The sequence below is a fragment of the Notolepis coatsorum genome (assembly GCF_963971535.1).
Source record: "Notolepis coatsorum genome assembly, chromosome: 9".
Lineage (NCBI taxonomy): Eukaryota > Metazoa > Chordata > Actinopteri > Aulopiformes > Paralepididae > Notolepis > Notolepis coatsorum.
In genome coordinates this window covers 152,299,514-152,319,474 of record NC_140173.1, presented here as the reverse complement: position 1 = coordinate 152,319,474, position 19,961 = coordinate 152,299,514, and the positions used below count along the sequence as shown (strand labels likewise).

Below are 19,961 nucleotides of genomic sequence, written 5' to 3'. Positions count from 1 at the left end.
CACTCTTAAAAACATCACTGTACACTCTTAAAAACACCACTGTACACTCTTAAAAACACCACTGTACACTCTTAAAAACATCACTGTACACTCTTAAAAACATCACTGTACACTCTTAAAAACACCACTGTACACTCTTAAAAACACCACTGTACACTCTTAAAAACATCACTATAGACTCTTAAAAACACCACTGTACACTCTTAAAAACACCACTGTACACTCTTAAAAACACCACTGTACACTCTTAAAAACACCACTGTACACTCTTAAAAACACCACTGTACACTCTTAAAAACACCACTGTACACTCTTAAAAACACCACTGTACACTCTTAAAAACACCACTATACACTTAAAAACACCACTATACACTCTTAAAAACATCACTATACACTCTTAAAAACATCACTGTACACTCTTAAAAACACCACTGTACACTCTTAAAAACACCACTATACACTCTTAAAAACACCACTGTACACTCTTAAAAACACCACTGTACACTCTTAAAAACATCACTGTACACTCTTAAAAACACCACTATACACTCTTAAAAACATCACTATACACTCTTAAAAACATCACTGTACACTCTTAAAAACACCACTGTACACTCTTAAAAACACCACTATACACTCTTAAAAACACCACTGTACACTCTTAAAAACACCACTGTACACTCTTAAAAACATCACTGTACACTCTTAAAAACACCACTGTACACTCTTAAAAACACCACTGTACACTCTTAAAAACACCACTGTACACTCTTAAAAACACCACTGTACACTCTTAAAAACATCACTGTACACTCTTAAAAACACCACTGTACACTCTTAAAAACATCACTATAGACTCTTAAAAACATCACTGTACACTCTTAAAAACACCACTGTACACTCTTAAAAACATCACTGTACACTCTTAAAAACACCACTGTACACTCTTAAAAACATCACTGTACACTCTTAAAAACACCACTGTACACTCTTAAAAACATCACTGTACACTCTTAAAAACACCACTGTACACTCTTAAAAACACCACTGTACACTCTTAAAAACACCACTGTACACTCTTAAAAACACCACTGTACACTCTTAAAAACACCACTGTACACTCTTAAAAACATCACTATACACTCTTAAAAACATCACTATACACTCTTAAAAACATCACTATACACTCTTAAAAACACCACTGTACACTCTTAAAAACACCACTGTACACTCTTAAAAACACCACTGTACACTCTTAAAAACATCACTGTACACTCCGACAACTGAGTACTTCTTCCACCGCTGCACTGAGTGTTGACAGGGTGTGGCGTTACGGAGAGCACTGGAGATTATGGTCCAATCAAAAAGCCACAAGGGCACAGTCCAGTCAGCTGATTAAATCACATGCACACGAGCGCACACACACACACACACACACACACACACACTCAGAGACAACACACACACACTCAGAGACCACACACACACTCAGAGACCACACACACACACACTCAGAGACCACACACACACACACACTCAGAGACCACACACACACACTCAGAGACAACACACACACACTCAGAGACAACACACACACACTCAGAGACCACACACACACACACTCAGAGACCACACATACACACTCAGAGACCACACACACACTCAGAGACCACACACACACACACTCAGAGACCACACACACACTCAGAGACCACACACACACTCAGAGACCACACACACACACTCAGAGACCACACACACACTCAGAGACCACGCACACACACACACACACACACTCAGAGACCACACACACACTCAGAGACCACACACACACACACACACTCAGAGACCACACACACACACACTCAGAGACCACACACACACACTCAGAGACCACACACACACTCAGAGACCACACACACACACACTCAGAGACCACACACACACTCAGAGACCACACACACACTCAGAGACCACACACACACACTCAGAGACCACACACACACTCAGAGACCACACACACACACACACACACTCAGAGACCACACACACACTCAGAGACCACACACACACACACACACACACACTCAGAGACCACACACACACTCAGAGACCACACACACACACACACTCAGAGACCACACACACACACACACACTCAGAGACCACACACACACTCAGAGACCACACACACACACTCAGAGACCACACACACACACACTCAGAGACCACGCACACACACACACACTCAGAGACCACACACACACACTCAGAGACCACACACACACACACTCAGAGACCACGCACGCACACACACACTCAGAGACCACGCACGCACACACACACTCAGAGACCACACACACACACTCAGAGACCACACACGCACACACTCAGAGACCACGCACGCGCACACACACACACTCAGAGACCACACACACACACACACACTCAGAGACCACACACACACACTCAGAGACCACACACACACACTCAGAGACCACGCACGCACACACTCAGAGACCACACACACACACTCAGAGACCACACACACACACACACACACACTCAGAGACCACACACACACACTCAGAGACCACACACACACACTCAGAGACCACGCACGCACACACTCAGAGACCACACACACACACTCAGAGACCACACACACACACACACACACACACTCAGAGAGCACACACACACACACTCAGAGACCACACACACACACACACACACTCAGAGACCACACACACACACACACACACACACACACTCAGAGACCACACACACACACACTCAGAGACCACACACACACACACTCAGAGACCACACACACACACACACACACACTCAGAGACCACACACACACACACACACACACACTCAGAGACCACACACACACACACTCAGAGACCACACACACACACTCAGAGACCACACACACACACTCAGAGACCACACACACACACACACACACACTCAGAGACCACACACGCACACACTCAGAGACCACGCACGCGCACACACACACACTCAGAGACCACACACACACACACACACTCAGAGACCACACACACACACTCAGAGACCACACACACACACTCAGAGACCACGCACGCACACACTCAGAGACCACACACACACACTCAGAGACCACACACACACACACACACACACTCAGAGACCACACACACACACTCAGAGACCACACACACACACTCAGAGACCACGCACGCACACACTCAGAGACCACACACACACACTCAGAGACCACACACACACACACACACACACACTCAGAGAGCACACACACACACACTCAGAGACCACACACACACACACACACACACTCAGAGACCACACACACACACACACACACACACACTCAGAGACCACACACACACACACTCAGAGACCACACACACACACACTCAGAGACCACACACACACACACACACACACACTCAGAGACCACACACACACACACACACACACACTCAGAGACCACACACACACACACACACACACACACACACACACACTCAGAGACCACACACACACACACTCAGAGACCACACACACACACTCAGAGACCACACACACACACTCAGAGACCACACACACACACACACACTCAGAGAGCACGCACCGGTCCGCCTGTGTGCCCGCCGGCTCCACACAGCGGGCCCCGCTCCAGGCGCAGTGGGGGTCCCTGGCCAAGACACAGTGGTGGCAGGAGGCGTATCTGTGGCAGGAGGCCAGCGGGATCTGCACCAGCCCTGAGGGGGAGGCCGCGTACACACTCCTCTGGGGGGGGGGGGGGGGGGGGGCAGAGCAGGGGGGGGTTGTTGTTGTTGTTGTTGTCGTAGCAGTTGCTATGCAGATAAAAGCACATGGAAGTAAATACTGGAGCTTGTTGCTCTTAAACCCTTTCACTGCCACACTACAAAGGGTTAACCCTTTCACTGCCACACTACAAAGGGTTAACCTTTCACTGCCACACTACAAAGGGTTAACCCTTTCACTGCCACACTACAAAGGGTTAACCCTTTCACTGCCACACTACAAAGGGTTAACCCTTTCACTGCCACACTACAAAGGGTTAACCCTTTCACTGCCACACTACAAAGGGTTAACCGTTCACTGCCACACTACAAAGGGTTAACCTTTTACTGCCACACTACAAAGGGTTAACCTTTCACTGCCACACTACAAAGGGTTAACCCTTTCACTGCCACACTACAAAGGGTTAACACTTTCACTGCCACACTACAAAGGCTTAACCCGTTCACTGCCACACTACAAAGGGTTAACCCTTTCACTGCCACACTACAAAGGGTTAACCCTTTCACTGCCACACTACAAAGGGTTAACCTTTCACTGCCACACTACAAGGGGTTAACATTTCACTGCCACACTACAAAGGGTTAACCTTTCCACTACCACACTACAGAACGTTAACCCTTCCACTACCACACTACAGAAGGTTAACCCTTTCACTACCACACTACAGAACGTTAACCCTTCCACTACCACACTACAGACGGTTAACCCTTTCACTACCACACTACAGAAGGTTAACCTTCCACTACCACACTACAGAAGGTTAACCCTTTCACTACCACACTACAGAAGGTTAACGCTTTCACTACCACACTACAGAGGGTTAACCTTTCACTACCATACTACATAAGGTTAACCTTTCACTACCACACTACAGACGGTTAACCTTTCACTACCACACTACAAAGGGTTAACCTTGCACTGCCACACTACAGAAGGTTAACCCTTTCACTACCACACTACAGACGGTTAACCCTTTCACTACCACACTACAGAACGTTAACCCTTCCACTACCACACTACAGAAGGTTAACCTTTCACTACCATACTACATAAGGTTAACCTTTCACTACCACACTACAGACGGTTAACCTTTCACTACCACACTACAAAGGGTTAACCTTTCACTGCCACACTACAGAGGGTTAACCCTTTCACTACCACACTACAGAAGGTTAACCCTTTCACTACCATACTACAGAACGTTAACCCTTCCACTACCACACTACAGAAGGTTAACCTTTCACTGCCACACTACAAAGGGTTAACCTTTCACTACCACACTACAGAACATTAACCCTTTCACTACCACACTACAGAAGGTTAACCCTTTCACTACCACACTACAGAACGTTAACCCTTTCACTACCACACTACAAAGGGTTAACCTTTCACTGCCACACTACAAAGGGTTAACCTTTCACTGCCACACTACAGAAGGTTAACCCTTTCACTACCACACTACAGAAGGTTAACCCTTTCACTACCACACTACAGAATGTTAACCCTTCCACTACCTCACTACAGAAGGTTAACCCTTCCACTGCCACACTACAGACGGTTAACCCTTTCACTACCACACAACAGAAGGTTAACCTTTCACTGCCACACTACAGAAGGTTAACCCTTTCACTACCACACAACAGAAGGTTAACCTTTCACTACCACACTACAGAGGTTAACCCTTCCACTACCACACTACAGAAGGTTAACCCTTTCACTACCACACAACAGAAGGTTATCCTTTCACTACCACACTACAGAAGGTTAACCCTTCCACTACCACACTACAGAAGGTTAACCCTTCCACTACCACACTACAGAAGGTTAACCCTTTCACTACCACACAACAGAAGGTTAACCTTCCACTACCACACTACAGAAGGTTAACCCTTCCACTACCACACTACAGAAGGTTAACCCTTTCACTACCACACTACAGACACCAATTATTATCATTATGATGGATATTAATGAATTAATATTGATATTTGAAACGTGATCACCTGAGCTGTGTGTGTTACCTGTGTTTCAGAGATGACCAGGCTGCTTACAGGCTGCGCTTCTTCAAACAGTTGCAGCTCCTCTATGATGTGTAGCCGGCCGTCCACCTCGACGGCCTTGTGGAGCCAGCCGTCATCTACAGAACACACACAAGTCAAGTCATTTATTTATAAAGCACCTTTATATCAAGAGCCAACAATCAAAGCATAAAATGTCATAGGAGGGGAGGGAGAGAGAGAGAGAGAGAGGAGAGAGAGAGAGAGAGGGAGGGATGGATGGAGGGAGGGAGGGAGGGGAGGAGAGAGAGAGAGGGGGAGAGAGAGAGAGGGGGGCGAGAGGGGTGTTACGATTAGTACGCTTCTTTGGCATGATGAACCCAGATGGCAGAGTATTGATGAGACCGGAGACAGAACGTGACAATGAACAGTTTACTACACAACAAGGTACATACACGACTAACACACACAGGTAACATTTAACAATGATCGCGCCCAGCAGGGCAGGACAGACAGGACTATATACACAGACTAATTGACAAGACACTGATAGACACAGAGGGTAATTTACAAACAAGACACAGGTGTGGTAGACAGAAACAATAGAACACAGAGTACACTGGGAAAACAATAACAAATAAACAACCAGACTAAAACATAATTACAAACCACAAGACAGGGGAACACAAGACCAACAAGGTGGAGACAACAGACAATAAACACAACAAACACAACTGACAATAAATAACAATGAGTTGGTGTGTGAGCTGATGCCAGATCTGCATCAGCCCACCGGGTGGCAATGTTGACTGAGAGTTAATGTTGATGGGAGATTGTGAATATGAATGTCTGGACCAGGACCGGAGGAAGTGTTACAAGGGGGGGATAGAGAGAGATAGAGGGAGAGGGAGAAAGAGAGGAGCGAGAGAGAGAGCAGGGGAGAGAGAGGGGGAGAGAGAGATAGAGAGGGAGGGAGAGAGAGATAGAGAGAGAGAGCAGGGGAGAGAGAGAGGAGACAGAGAGAGAGAGAGAGCGAGCAGGAGAGAGAGTCATTTATTTATAAAGCACGTTTAAGAACTCAAGAGCCAACAATCAAAGCATAAAATGTCATAATATAAAATACAAAAATACAAAAAGGCACAGCAGGACAAGACAGTACAGTCAGAGAATAGGACAACAGTAGCCCAACACACGGATAGGGGAGCACAAGGTACAGTATAGCACAACGTACAGTATAGCACAAAGTACAGTATAGCACAAAGTACAGTATAGCACAAAGTACAGTATAGCACAAAGTACAGTATAGCACAAAGTACAGTATAGCACACAGGGGGACAGAGGAGCACAAAGTACAGTATAGCACAAAGTACAGTATAGCACACAGGGGGACAGAGGAGCACAAAGTACAGTATAGCACAAAGTACAGTATAGCACACAGGGGGACAGAGGAGCACAAGAAGAGATACAAGGGGGAGGGGGCGCGTCTATTCTTTCCCCACTACATTTCCAGTTCCGCGTGCGCGTTTCTTGCGATCTGATTGGTCACCGAAGGTTCCGGGGTGCGATCTGATTGGCCACTGACGTTTCTGGTCATGTGACATGTGCGCTCAATCGCGTGACGCGCCCATTTTACGCCTCGAGCAGCCAGCAAACTACCTAACGCCTAGTTTATCACCGGTTAAGCTTATAGGCGACTCTTTCGAAGTTGGTTAAGGTTAGAGTTTGAAATCAGGGCTGGCGTTCTATCGCCCTGCTCTAAAGACAAACTCTAACCTTAACCAGCTTCGAAAGAGTCGCCTATAAGCTTAACCGGTGAAAGAACTTGCCGTCACACGATTGGCGCGACCAGAAACGTCAGTGGCCAATCAGAGCGCGGAAGGCGAACGCAGAACTGGAAATGTAGTGGGGAAAGAATTCAGGCGGAGGGGGCAGGATAAAATTGCACGGGAGTGTGTGAGTTAGGGTGTGGGAGAATCAGGGTTTAAAAGTGGGTTTTTAGTCCAGCAGTAGCTGGGTGGGTCCACAGCTTGGGGGCCACGGCCTTGAAAGAGCGATCGCCTCTCTTTTTGAGTACAGTACAGTACAGTACAGTACAGTAGCTATAGACCCATCATCAGTGGTTCCCAAAGTCGGGGTCGCGACCCAAAGGTGGGCCGCGAGCAGCCACGGATGGGCCGCGAGATGATTAAAAAAAAATAAAATAAAAAATAAATAAAAACATTTTTTTTATTTTTTTATTTTTTTATTTAAATTTTTTTTGTCAGGCCACTGAACTTAGAAGCAGGCCAGGACAGTGTTTCTAGTTGTATTCTAAAATTCTATTCTATTGTATTCTAAAATGTGACTATATGGTTTTATATTAACTTAATAAATAAACAAAAACGAAAAATCTACTTATTTCAACGAACATTTCAAACTAAATAACAGATTATGCACATAAAACGTTGAAAACAACCGAAGCAACAATAGTATTTTAATGAGGCTATTATTATTATCATTATTATTTTGCAACAAGTTAGCCCTCTCATAATAGCACATATAAATGAATAACTAACTTGAACTAACTTAATAGGATTGAAGTGATATTTGGCTTAAAAAATCGGTCGCCTGGCAAAAAAAAAGATAAAAAAAGCCTGACGATGTGCATTGGGGGCCGCGGCTCTCTGACGCCTCATTTTCTGGGTCCCGGCCTGAAAGTTTGGAACCCCTGATCTACAGAACACTACAGTACAGGCTATAGATCAATATTACATGAGATTGATTGACTGATTGAAGTTTATTTCAAATATGCAACATAACAAACAAACATCAAGTACATATATAGCCTTAAGCCGTTCAAATAATACATTTGATAGTACAAACGATAGTACGAGGGATGAAACGGAACCATCTCATATTGCCCCTGGAATAAAAACAAGTTTTTACTTTGACTTTTTAGTACTTAAGTACATTTAAAAGTAGACACTTTTTGACTTTTACTCAAGTGTGTTTTTAGCCAGATACTCTTGACTTTTACTTGAGTAAGATTTGGAGACGGCACCCATACTTTCACTAAAGTATCATTTCTGATACTTGTTCCACCCCTGGATGTGACCTACAGTAGGTTGTCGGACACACACACCTGTCCCCAGGTACAGTACGTGGTGCGTCTGTCCGTCCAGGCCCTGGACCGCGCTCACGGCCACCTGGGTGTAGTCCGTGGTCCTCCTGACCAGCAGGGGCGCCCGTCAGAGGGCAGCACGGGCTGGGACATCAGAGGGTGCCTCCGGACGAAGTCCAGCACGTCGTCGGCAGCGAGGTGGAGAAGTTCATCCTTCTGGCTCTCAGCCTGTCTGTGATACACTGGGGAGAGGGGGGGGGGGAGGGGGGGGGAGGGGAGGGAGAGAGAGGGAGAGGGGGGGGGGAGAGAGGGGGGGGAGAGAGGGGGGGGGGAGGGAGAGAGAGGGAGGGGAGGGAGAGAGGGGGGGGGAGGGAGAGAGAGGGAGGGGAGGGAGAGAGAGGGGGGGGAGAGAGAGAGAGGGGGAGGGGGGGAGAGAGAAAGAGGGGGGGAGAGAGAGGTGGAGAAGTTCATCCTTCTGGCTCTCAGCCTGTCTGTGATACACTGGGGGGAGGGGGGGAGGGGGGAGGGGAGGGAGAGAGAGGGGGAGGGGGGGGAGAGAGAGGGGGAGAAGTTCATCCTTCTGGCTCTCAGCCTGTCTGTGATACACTGGGGAGAGGGGGGGGGGGGGGGAGAGAGGGGGGGGAGAGAGGTGGAGAAGTTCATCCTTCTGGCTCTCAGCCTGTCTGTGATACACTGGGGAGAGGGGGGGGGGGGGAGAGAGGGGGGGGGGAGAGAGGGGGAGAAGTTCATCCTTCTGGCTCTCAGCCTGTCTGTGATACACTGGGGAGAGGGGGGGGGGGGAGGGGGGGGAGAGAGAGGGGGGGGGGAGAGAGGGGGGGGAGAGAGGGGGAGAAGTTCATCCTTCTGGCTCTCAGCCTGTCTGTGATACACTGGGGAGAGGGGGGGGGGGGGAGAGAGGGGGGGGAGAGAGGGGGAGAAGTTCATCCTTCTGGCTCTCAGCCTGTCTGTGATACACTGGGGAGAGGGGGGAGGGAGGGGGGGAGAGAGAGAGAGGGGGAGGGGAGGGAGAGAGAGGGGGGGGGAGAGAGAGAGAGAGGGATGGATGGAGGGAGGGAGGGAGGGAGGGAGGGAGGGAGGGAGGGAGGAGGGAGGGAGAGTGTAGTGTAGTGTGGTAGTGAAAATGTTAACCTTCTGTAGTGTGGTAGTGAAGGGTTAACCGTCTGCAGTGTGGTAGTGAAGGGTTAACCTTCTGTAGTGTGGTAATGAAAGGTTAACCTTCTGTAGTGTGGTAGTGAAAGGTTAACCTTCTGTACTGTGGTAGTGAAAGGTTAACCTTCTGTAGTGTGGTAGTGAAAGGTTAACCTTCTGTAGTGTGGTAGTGAAAGGTTAACCTTCTGTAGTGTGGTAGTGAAAGGTTAACCTTCTGTAGTGTGGTAGTGAAAGGTTAACCTTCTGTAGTGTGGTAGTGAAAGGTTAACCTTCTGTAGTGTGGTAGTGAAAGGTTAACCTTCTGTAGTGTGGTAGTGAAAGGTTAACCTTCTGTAGTGTGGTAGTGAATGGTTAACCTTCTGTAGTGTGGTAGTGAAGGGTTAACCTTCTGTAGTGTGGTAGTGAAAAGGTTAACCTTCTGTAGTGTGGTAGTGAAAGGTTAACCTTCTGTAGTGTGGTAGTGAAAGGTTAACCTTCTGTAGTGTGGTAGTGAAAGGTTAACCTTCTGTAGTGTGGTAGTGAAAGGTTAACCTTCTGTAGTGTGGTAGTGAAAGGTTAACCTTCTGTAGTGCGGTAGTGAAAGGTTAATCTTCTGTAGTGTGGTAGTGAAAGGTTAACCTTCTGTAGTGTGGTAGTGAAAGGTTAACCTTCTGTAGTGTGGTAGTGAAAGGTTAACCTTCTGTAGTGTGGTAGTGAAAGGTTAACCTTCTGTAGTGTGGTAGTGAAAGGTTAACCTTCTGTAGTGTGGTAGTGAAAGGTTAACCTTCTGTAGTGTGGTAGTGAATGGTTAACCTTCTGTAGTGTGGTAGTGAAGGGTTAACCTTCTGTAGTGTGGTAGTGAAAAGGTTAACCTTCTGTAGTGTGGTAGTGAAAGGTTAACCTTCTGTAGTGTGGTAGTGAAAGGTTAACCTTCTGTAGTGTGGTAGTGAAAGGTTAACCTTCTGTAGTGTGGTAGTGAAAGGTTAACCTTCTGTAGTGTGGTAGTGAAAGGTTAACCTTCTGTAGTGTGGTAGTGAAAGGTTAACCTTCTGTAGTGTGGTAGTGAAAGGTTAACCTTCTGTAGTGTGGTAGTGAAAGGTTAACCTTCTGTAGTGCGGTAGTGAAAGGTTAATCTTCTGTAGTGTGGTAGTGAAAGGTTAACCTTCTGTAGTGTGGTAGTGAAAGGGTTAACCTTCTGTAGTGTGGTAGTGAAAGGTTAACCTTCTGTAGTGTGGTAGTGAAAGGGTTAACGATAGGTTATGTAGATAACCTAGTTATATTAGTATAGGCTAAGCGTCCCGCTCTGAGCCTTACGAGATACTTCCATCTCCTGTGATACCTAATGTATCTCCCACGAACAAAAAACACATGCACCCCACCTGTATGGGGCCCCGCCCCTTATGGTGGTACCACCCATATAACCATGACTCTGGTCATGAAACACCCTTCCTCGCCAAAAACCCGTCCCAGGAAAAGACCCCTCAAGAGGGAACTCAGGGCGCGCAGAGCGGGACGCTTAGCCTATACTAATATAACTAGGTTATCTACATAACCTATCGTTATATTTCGTATAGCATCGCGTCCCGCTCTGAGCCTTACGAGATAATGGGGAAGAGCGGGCGCGAGACCCGACAGATGTACCCCCTGAGGACCCGTAAGCCCACATCAAGGGGTGCGGGGAGCCCTGTCACCCCATCCTTCCTAACGAAGGGGGGGGCGCAGTCAACTCCACCTGAATGCGAACAAGAGGGAGCCAGAACCCCTTGAACACACCGTACAGGCGGAACCACGTGTGACTCAACACACTGCGGCCCATACCCATACACTCCTGCTACCCGACCAAAGGACGGGAAGCAGGAAAGGCCACAGACCCCAGAACCGCCTGGGAGACAGAACCCCCGGTCATGTCCATGAGGTAAAACCTTACAAAGGGGCCCGGTGAGGACCATGAAGCTGCAGCACAGATGTCCTCCACCGAGGCCCCACCCAGGAGAGCGGCAGAGGCAGCCACCCCACGAGTGGAGTGCGCCCTGACGCCCCCAGGGGGATCCTGCCCAGCCAACGTGTAGCAGAGGGCAATACCCTCGCACAACCAATGGGACAGGCGCTGCTTCGACAGTGCCTTACCAGCACGAGCCCCACCGTAACAGACAAAAAGCTGGTCGGTAACCCTGAAGTCCTGAGTACGGCTGAGGTAAAACCCCAAAGCACGGACTGGACATGACAGGTGAAGGCCCGCATCTAACTCACTAGTGTGAGGAGGAGGACGAAAAGCCTGAACCACAATATCCCGGGAGCGGAAGGAACTCCGGATATTCTTAGGCACGAAAGCAGGATTAGGTCGCAGAGTGGCACCGCAATCGGTCCGAAAAGACAAGCACTCTGGACGTACCGAGAGAGCACAGAGCTCACCCACGCGTTTAGCGGAAGTGACAGCCAGTAGGAACGCGGTCTTGAAAGACAGCCGTCCCAACGGCGCCTGCTCGAGCGGCTCAAACGGGGCCAAGGACAACCGACCGAGGACCAATTGAAGATCCCAAGTCGGAGCCAAGGAGCGTTGCACCGGCTTAACGCGTCGAGCGCCAAGCAGGAAACGCTTCACAAGAGGGTGGCTGAACAAGACATCCCCCTCAAATCCCTCATGATAGGAGGATATAGCTGCTGTATATACCCTCACTGTCGAAGCCGACAGACTATCAAGGAGAGACTGGAGATAACCCAGAACAGCATCCAGGGGGCAGGAGACTGGGTCCCAGCCCCCCCCCTTACACCATTCTTGGAACGCACGCCACCTGCCCGCGTAAACCGCGACAGTGGAGGGAGCATGCGCACACCGGATGGTATCAACCACTGCGGGATCCATCCTCTCCAGACTCACCCTCCCACCAGCCACACCACCAGGCGTTGACCCAACACCGGAGGCTGGACAAGCACTCCGTTGTGCTGCGAGAGGGCCGTCGCTGACCACGGAATGACCCAAGGAGGAGCGACCAGAAGCTGGATTAAGACCGGGAACCACACTGACGTGCCCCGGTCCGGCGCGACCAGGATCACCGTCCTGCGCTCCCTCCGTATCCGCTCCAACAGCTGACTCAACAGCTGTACAGGAGGGAAGGCGTACAGAAGACCGGGCGGCCACGGAAAGGTCGAGAAGGCATCCACCCCCAAGGGGGGATGATCCGCTCGACTGAGCGAGAACCACAAGGGGCACTTGTGAGAACGTCGGCACGCAAACAGATCTACCGAGGCCTCCCCGAACCGATCCCAGATCTGTCTGACTATGTCGGGGCGGAGTTCCCACTCGTCGCGACGAGGACCGCCCCGAGACATTATATCCGCCGCCACATTTTCCGTACCAGGAACGTGGAGCGCCCGCAGACTGCGCAGCCTGCGGGATGCCCATAGCAACAGTTCGCGCGCCACCCGGAGCAGGCGGGCGGAACGAGTCCCACCCTGCCTGTTGATATACGCCGCCGCCGTCACATTGTCCGTCCTGATCAAAACATGTTCGCCTACCACCAGGTGGCCGAGCCGTTTGAGGACCAGGAGGACCGCCTTCAACTCCAACACATTGATATGCAGGACAGCTGGGTCGGCATGACCCGTCCAGCTGCCCCCCACTGCGTGGGTCCGAAACGCCCCTCCCCAACCTGTGAGAGAGGCGTCGGTGAAAACCGTGACGTGGGAGCCACTGCTGCCCATGGGGACCCCAGCGGAGAGGATACCCAGCCTCCCCCAGTGGGCGAGATCCCCCCATATCGACAAAGGAACCGTCAACCGTCTCCCTTTGCCCCACACCGGATCTATTCTCAAAGAGAGAAACCACCTCTGTATCCGCCTCATAAAGAGGAGGCCAAGAGGAACCACCGTGTGGGCCGCCGACATAAGGCCCAGCAGACGCATCACCTGCAGCGCCGTAACCGTCCCTCCCAGACGGAAACCCCCGAGCGCGTGACGGAGAGCCCCCCGACGCTGCTCCGAGAGGGTCGCAAGCATGGGCTTCGACCTCAATGTCAAGCCCAAGTACTCCACCTGTTGACTGGGAAGAGGGGTACTCTTCTTCCAATTCACAGCAAAACCCAGGCTGGTGAGGAATTCCACCACCAGTCGAGTATGAGACCTGGCAACCTCCTCTGAACGGCTGAGGAGCAGAATGTCGTCGAGATAGAACAGAACTCTTATCCCCCGACGACGTAAAGGCCCCAGAGCAGCCGCCACGCACTTGGTGAATGTGCGGGGAGCCAGAGAATAACCGAACGGCATTCTGTGGTACTCGTACGCTACGCCCTGAAACAGGAACCGTAGGAACTTCCTGTGAGGAGGGAAAATGGGTATGTGAAAATACGCATCCTTCAGGTCTATGGAGGTGAACCAGTCCCCCCTCCTGACAGCAAGCAGAAGGAGTCGGACGGTCAACATCCTGAACGGTCTCACTACAATCAACCGATTGAACATGGACAGATTCAGTATAGGTCTGACCCCCCCAGTTTTCTTGGGCACCAGAAAATAACGGGAGTAGACGCCTGACATTGCGTCCTCTCTCGGGACCACAACGACGGCCTGCTTCGCCAACAGAGATTGAATCTCGTCGGCCAGGGCTGTCACCGCGCCCGACCCTAACAATAGGGTCGGCACCAAACCTGAGAACGGAGGATGGGGCCGCGCAAACTGCAAAACCAGCCCCGCCTCTAACGTTCTCCTCATCCACCGATTCAAGGGACATTCCCGTCGCCATATGTGAATATAATCCCACAGCGCCCCCGCCGTCAACTGACGCTGGGCCGCAAGGAACAGCAGATAATTGGCCCGGTCCCCCCCGTCGTGCAAAGCACCCAAGGGGGGACCCCGACAGAAAGGGCCGGTTTGATACGGGAGAAGCGGTCATCAAACTTGTGGACACACACTCACCCCCTGAACACCCCTCCAGCACACGCTGAGGAGCCGTTCCGCAGCCAGACACGCAAGGCCTGAGGACCCCATGGGCTCCTACACGCCGAAGCCCTGCAGTGATATTGCTACCACTCAAATCACGCCAGCCTCTCCTTTGCAGACCACTGCCGGTTTGACGGGAGTGGGAGGCAACAGCGCGATACCCCGCCTGGCGAGGGCGAAGCCGGGGTAACCCCTGCTGAGCATTCAACAGAAGAGGCACCGAGTCTCCCTGCTGACCACTGGAGCTAGTGGCAGCTGCAACACCAGGTTCCACCCACCCACAACCTGCGGTGAAGGAACCACGCGACGACGGAACATTCTCACGGACAGACCCAGGCTCAGCCATCAACTGGGTGTCAGCCCCTGTCTCCATGAGAAGTGAAGAATGGGGCCGCATACGCTTCAAAGAAGGTTCGCGGCCCGCAGCCAAAGGAGAACGCTCAAAGCCCCGCTTCTGGGGATACCAGAGAGAGGACTGAACGGGGAGCGGGCTGCTCGCGGCAAAATGACGACGGGGTGGTTTACCAACCCCGAAATCACCCAAAATGGCCGATCCCTCGGCCGCCAAGACTGTCGGCCTTGCGAAACCCTGTCGATTCTCCAACCAGGGCACCACTGGCGGGGGAAACATGGCCGCCTGTCGAGGATCTCGCCACAGTCGTTGACGAGACCGTGCTCCCACCCCTGGCTGCACAGCGTGAGGCGGTGTAGGACCCGAATCAAAAACCGCCTGCGCCTCCACAGAACGCCCAAAAAGACTATCTGTGGAAAAAGGAGTCGTGAGGAGAGAAAACCTATCCTCTTCCCCAAGAGGAGACTGCTCCAACCAAAGATGCCTAACAACCAAAGTCGATAGCATCCGAATCCTCCCCGCAGTTATAGCTTGCGACTGAGTCAAGATCTCTATAACACCACAAACATGAATCACGTTCATAGTGTCGGTTGGACCCAAAGACCTACAACCCGACGCCATCTTGGATAGGAAAGTAGCCAGCTGAGCCACAACACTGGCCGCCGCTAAATGCCATCCTGCAGCAGTATACCACTCATTCGTCCATACTGCCACCCTCCGAGCCGACATGCTATCAAGCAACGGCCGGGCGGAACGTCGTTCATCCCCGCCTGGGCACAAAAAATAAGCTACCTGGCTACTTAGCCAAGGTACCCCCGGGCTGCACCCCGTCGTCAGCCCCTTCACCCGCAAAAAAGGTAAATAGAGCTCAGCGAACCCCCCCACACCCACCACCGACTGACCTTCATCAATGAAGGTGGCAAGAGGAGGGAAAAGCGGAATCCCGCGGCGGGGATTATTAGACATTCCAGCGTCAACATCAGCGTTAGCAGAAGAAGCAGCAGTAGCATTAGCATTAGCAGTAGCAGTAGCATTAGCGTCAACAGCATGTTCCAGGATCGCCAAGACATCGCCCACTACAGTGGAACGATCGCCAAGCCGCCCCGGCCCTGGTGCCGAAACATACTCCACAGCACGACCAACACCGACATCGACGCCTACTGACACAGACCTCACCTTTGTACAAGCCGACCCGTTAGCCAAACCTTGTACGCTGCCCCTCGGTCCGTCGCCGTCAGCCGAGGAACCACCAGCACAGGTCTGCGTCGTCGAAACAAGCTCCGGAGAATCCAGGGAAACACAATCCTCCGGTAAGCCCTCAACATTATTAATCTTCCTTAATCTTTTCATTCCGCTAGCTCGTATGGTGCAAGCATCCAGTACGCTGGGACGAAAATAGAGGAAGGGTGTTTCATGACCAGAGTCATGGTTATATGGGTGGTACCACCATAAGGGGCGGGGCCCCATACAGGTGGGGTGCATGTGTTTTTTGTTCGTGGGAGATACATTAGGTATCACAGGAGATGGAAGTATCTCGTAAGGCTCAGAGCGGGACGCGATGCTATACGAAATATAACCTTATGTAGTGTGGTAGTGAAAGGTTAACCCTCATGAAGGAGGAGACGGCTGGTCAGCCGACCTGAATGTTTCCACCGACGTGCGTTCAGGGTAGGGCTGGGCGATATGACGATATTATATAAATATTGGGTACAGTTCATTAACGATACACCACCAGGGGGAGCTCTACAAATCATGTTAAACCCAGATTCGGCTCAAACAAGGGACTAAACACGTTTCGCAATTATGCCACAACAATGTGGAACGCCCTACCCAAAGCTGTAAAGGAATGTGAATCACTACCCACTTTCAAAAGCACTCTCAAAGAACACCTACGGGAGACTGCAATTCGAAACTGGCCCCTATAAATGTCCTAACCCAGTTGTACAGTAAATGACCAAGTATGGCTTTGTCAGTATTCCAATGTACAGTGTGTCCCCCCCATGCGCGGATTAGCTACGGAGCTAACAGACTAGTGTACCATCCATCTGCGACGCAACAGTGGACACGGAGTAATGTTAACGTTATGTCGAGTTCATACCACACTACACGTATGAACTCAACATAACGTTAGCGTTACTCCGTTTCCATGAAGTGTTTAATTAGCAGCAATCTGTTGTTGAAAATTTAACGTTAACCAGAAATCCGGAAATGGAAACGCAAGGACAGGAAGCCGTCATGAAATCGTTGTAGTCATTTTGTAGTCTTATTAACTAAAAGATTTTAACTAAATAAAAAGCAGCAGCACTATTGCATAACTGAGTCATGTTTGCTATGTATTTCTTTCTTTAGGGGAGTAGGACATTTGTTTCACAGTTTTAGCATGATGTTTTATAGATGGCCAGGTTAAACACAGGTTTTTGTTTTTAAGAGGGGGGGGGGTTTGATTTGATTGGATTGAAGTTTATTTCAAGTATGCAACACAACAAACAAACATCAAGTACAGATAATAGCCTTAAGCCGTTCAAATACTAAATGTATACATAAATAAATAAATAAATAAATAAATAGTTACAATATATAATCTAATAATCTAAATCTAATCTAATATATCATCTAAAAAAAACGAAAGGCTAAAATGCTAAATATATAATCTAAGAATCCAATCATCTAAATCTAATACATAATATAAAAATGCTAAATGCATGAGTCTTTTGTCTTTAATGTTCGCTTGCAAACTCAAATACCGTCTTGGTAAACCTCATAATGAATTGTTTTTTTGGGGGAAAAAGGAAAAACATCGTGATGTGTATCGTGTATATCGCCGAAAGGTCAGAAAATATCGTGATAATATCATATTTAGGCCATATCAGCCCTACAGTAGTTCAGGGCGCTACACAGTGAGTGACGCGGGTGACCCTTCCCTTCCGTTATAGGTTCCTTGTCTCACCGTGCCGGGCCGGGGCTCCGGAACCCTGCCGGTGTACTGGGTCCATCTGGAGCCCGGGTCCTGGTTCTGGACCTCCATGTAGGCCCCCTGGAAGACCTGCTGCGCCCCCTGCAGGGAGAACCGGCACACTGCAGACGCCTTCACGTTCCTCCTGCACACACACACACAGAGACACACACAGAGACATGCACACACACACACACACACACAGAGACACACACAGAGAGACACACACACAGAGACATGCACACACACACACACACACACACACACACAGAGACATGCACACACACAGAGACACACAAACACACAGAGACATGCACACACACACACACAGAGACACACACACAGAGACATGCACACACACACACACACACACACACACACACACACACACACAGAGACACACACACAGAGACATGCACACACACACACACACACACACAGAGACACACACACAGAGACAGAGACACACAGACACGCACACAGAGACACACACAGAGACACACACACAGAGACATGCACACACACACACACACACACACACACACACACACACACAGAGACACACACACAGAGACATGCACACACACACACACACACACAGAGACACACACACACACAGAGACATGCACACACACACACACACACACAGAGACACACACAGAGACATGCACACACACACACACAGAGACACACACACAGAGAGACATGCACACACACACACAGAGAGACACACACACAGAGACATGCACACACACACACAGAGAGACACACACACAGAGACACACACACAGAGACATGCACACACACACACACAGAGAGACACACACACAGAGAGACACACACACAGAGAGACATGCACACACACACAGAGACATGCACACACACACACAGAGAGACACACACACACACACAGAGACATGCACACACACACACAGAGAGACACACACACACAGAGACACACACACACACACACACAGACACAGACACACACGCACAGACACACACACACACACACACACACACACACACACACACACACACAGAGACACACACACAGACACAGACACGCACAGACACACACACGCACAGACACACACACACAGAGACACACACAGACACACACACACACACACATACAGACACAGACACACACACACACACATACAGACACAGACACACACACACACACACGCACACGCACACACAGACACACACACACAGAGACACACACACACACACACACACAGACACACACACACAGAGACACACACACACACACACACACAGACACAGACACACACGCACACACACACACACACAGAGACACACACACACACACAGAGACATGCACACACACACACAGACACACACAGACACACAGACACAGACGCACACACAGACACACACACACGCAGACACACACACACACACACACACACAGACACACACACACACACACACACACACACACACACACACACACACACACACACAGACACACACACACACACACACACACACAGACACACAGACACAGACGCACACACAGACACACACACACGCAGACACACACACACACACACACACACACACACACACACACACACACAGACACAGTGAGAAAGACCAG

The 19,961-nt window shown here is 49.9% G+C and overlaps 1 pseudogene across 1 annotated transcript in view; it reads right to left on the bottom strand.

Moving 5' to 3' along the window:
* LOC311234832 (semaphorin-4G-like) overlaps positions 1-19,961 on the bottom strand; it is a 46,817-nt pseudogene that overhangs the window by 22,129 nt on the left and 4,727 nt on the right. The window contains exons 2-5 of the transcript in view: positions 18,326-18,476; positions 8,967-9,187; positions 5,870-5,985; positions 3,652-3,809 (exon numbers count right to left, since the gene is read on the bottom strand). The product of the transcript in view is annotated as a semaphorin-4G-like (transcript). The remainder of the gene's footprint in view (positions 1-3,651; positions 3,810-5,869; positions 5,986-8,966; positions 9,188-18,325; positions 18,477-19,961) is intronic.